At 39.5% G+C, this 3,380-nt stretch overlaps 1 non-coding gene across 1 annotated transcript; it reads right to left on the reverse strand.

Annotated features, from left to right (window-relative positions):
• Positions 2,892-2,963, reverse strand: TRNAD-AUC. Its single transcript has one exon. It is a non-coding gene; the product is annotated as a tRNA-Asp (tRNA).

Here is a 3,380-nt window from a genome sequence, read left to right on the forward strand (position 1 = left end):
TATATTTATATATTCTAGCTGGCCTTGGCTTCGCAGGTCGAGTCTAGAACTTGTTTATACCTGTCCATTAGAACTATTTATATACATGTCTTTTGGCACTGCATTCCTTTGTGAGAACCACTGTTTCACTCTTCTTCCAATTTCTCTTGTTAGTCAACAACTCCTTCATAAACTTAGCATAAAGAGGCATTTGCTCAAGAGCCTCTGCAAAGGGAATGTTGATTTGAAACTTTTTGAAGACCTCCAAAAATCTTGAAAATTACTTGTCTTTGGATGCCTTCTGAAGCCTCTGAGGATATGGCATTTTTTATTTGTACTCAGGTGTTAGAGACTTCACTGGATATTGTTCAAGATCAACTGGAAAGGGGTTATCTGGATGCCTTGGAGGGACGTGTTCTTCTTGGCTCTTAACCTCTTTCGGAGCTTCTTTTTCAACCGGTTCCTCACTAACTTTTGCTTCTAAACCTGCTATCTTACCACTTCTCAGATGTATGGCCTTGCACTCTTCCCTTGGATTAGGTACTGTATTACTGGGGAAAGTGTTAGGAGGCCTCTCAGGTGCTTCTTAGATTAGGCACTGTATCACTGGGGAAGGTATTAGGAGGCCTGTCAGGTATTTGCTTGCTCAACTGACCCACTTGAATCTCCAAGTCTCTGAGTGAAGTTTTGGTTTCCTGCATAAAACTGTGAGTACTCATGGAGAGCTATGCAACTATAGATTCCAAGTTAGATGATTTCTGAGAATGAAAAGATGCTTGATATTATTGAGATGGTTGAAATTGACGCTTGTTATTAAAGTTATTCTGATTAAAGTTGTCCTGAAGAGAAGCATTGTGGTTAAAATTTTGTTGCCTTTATGGTTGATTTTTCCACCCAAAATTTGGGTGATTCTTCTACACCGGATTATAAATTTTAGAAAAAAGATCATTATGAGGGGTCTAGAAGAATTGCCCATGTAATTGGCCTGTTCAGGGAGAAATTGACCATAATCATAGCTCTCACCTTGAGGAAAGCCACCACTCATGTCATAAGAATTATCTTGGGTATTAATGGCTGAGACTTGCAATTCACCCAAGTGTTAAGTAATAACATTTATCTGTTGACATATGGCTTTATTCTGAACAAAAAGTGTATCTAAAGCATCCAATTTCATGACTCCTTTCCTCCTGGCAGTCCTCTCAGAAGAATACAAATATTGGTTGTTAGCAACCATCTCAATTAAGTCTAGAGCCTCTTTAGTGGTCTTCTTCATGTGAAGAGAACCTCCTGCAAAATTATCCAAAGACATCCTGGCGGCCTCAGTATAACACTCCGAATTTTTTAAAAATTAAATAATTAGTTATTTATGAGTAGGAAATGGAACTTGACTTACTATATATATATATATATATATAATCACGACATATGTTTCATTTCTTTATTAAACCATGACACCTAATATTTCTCAAGCTCAAACACTTCCCTAATCACATATAATCATCCTAAAAAATTCATTGGCTTCTTTTCCTTTCATACGGAGAGAGACATTTCCCTAATCACATATAATCATCCTAAAAAATTCATTGGCTTCTTTTCCTTTCATACGGAGAGAGAGACCGAATGCTTGCATGAGGAAATCGTGACCCACACCAAAAAACTCCGGATACGATTTCTTGTGATTCGTAACTCCAATCAAAAGTCTAATCTGGTAAAAGTGTTTGTATTCTCCTCCTCTACATGTTAGTATCACTTTTGTTCGGTAAAAGTTGACGGTGACGTAGCTCCTCTTCCCCTTGAGTTCGGCCAATTGGAGTTCTAGGAAGTACAAATGATTCTTGACATTTTCTTCTTCAGCAACTCGGTCAGAAAACTTCTCCAAAGGTCCCGTTGGTTTGATTTCTTACGGAGGTAGGATTTTGATAATTTTATAATAATTAAATGTGAATTTAATAAGTGAATGTTGGTTTGATTGATTATTGTTTGAGGTTGATTAAGTTTATGTTGAATTATTGTTATTTGCTTGAGATTTTGGGTTGGCTATGTATGAACGGGCAGCTGGGGTATTTTAGTAATTTTTGTGCTGGAATATCAATTAGAATAAAGTATAAATTAATGAGGTTTGATGGCTGAGAGATTAAATAAAAATCGGGGAAAAATCGATAGTAGTAAAGCTTAAAAACGAACTTAAAACTCAAGCTGAAAACTTGAAGAATTTTGGAAATGAGGTTCAGTCCTTTGATAAAGTTATAAGCAGGGAATTAAGATTTATATTTGAGGATGAAATAGTAATTTAATAAAAATTGAAGTTAGTTTTGTAATTATATACGTTTTTTGAGTATTTTGGTTAATAATTAACAAGTTTAGGGGTGTTCATACCCTGGGTCGAGCTGCCCGACCTGGGGTGATCCAGGACAAAGCAACCGACCTCTTCAAGTCAGTATAACCGACCTCTTCTTTAAAGGGTTCGGCCAAATCGCTACAAAGGCCCAAGAAAGGCCCAAACGAAGGAACATAGCCCAATCTAAAGGCAGCCAAAGCCTAGAAAGATAAGGGCGGTTCCCCTTAAAGATAAGATGACTTCACTCAAAGATAAGATAAGATAAGATAACTAACTTATCTTATCAAGAAGGTCACTCCACACTACTATAAATACGCTGGAGCACCCAGGTATAACTCACACTCTGATTCTACACAAATACCTGCTCAAAGCCCATGCTAACTTAAGCATCAGAGTCTCTTGCAGGTACCACCATCCTTCGGTGACCAAGGATCAGTAGCACCAATAGGTTCAACAAGTCGGATACGACAGCTCCGGCCACCATGTCCAACAAGTCAGACACGATAGCTCCGGCCACCACCACAGATCTCTTCTGAGATCGACCTACAGTTTCAGGTAACCCTAGGAATATTGGCGCCGTTGCCGGGGATCGAACCCGGGTCACCCGCGTGATAGGCGAGAATACTCACCACTATACTACAACGACTGATGCCGTTGCCGGGGAACTTGGAAGTCATCCCATCATCATGGCGGACAACCTTGACAACGATCTCAACTCCAGTTTGGAAGAAAGAACTCTGCTTAAAAACACGGATGCCACATCAAAAGATGTGCCTCAAAACAAGGGGGATAAACAACCCTCCAACACAAACACAAAAATCTTGGAAGCCATCTGAGAACAACAAGATTGCCTCAAACAGCTCGAACAAGAGGCCGAACATCAGCGAGAAGCTGAAAGAGACCTCCGCAGAGAAACTAGGCGACGACGAGATCTAGAGGATAAGCTGCTGAAGCTCGAAGCCGACCTCAAGACCAGAAATACTCATTCCAACCATGAGGATAACTCCCACAAGAACCAAGATCCCGTCAGCAAAGAGACCATGAAAGCTAAAGTTCCAAAAGA

Source organism: Arachis ipaensis, chromosome B07 (genome assembly GCF_000816755.2).
Source record: "Arachis ipaensis cultivar K30076 chromosome B07, Araip1.1, whole genome shotgun sequence".
Classification (NCBI taxonomy): Eukaryota; Viridiplantae; Streptophyta; class Magnoliopsida; order Fabales; family Fabaceae; genus Arachis; species Arachis ipaensis.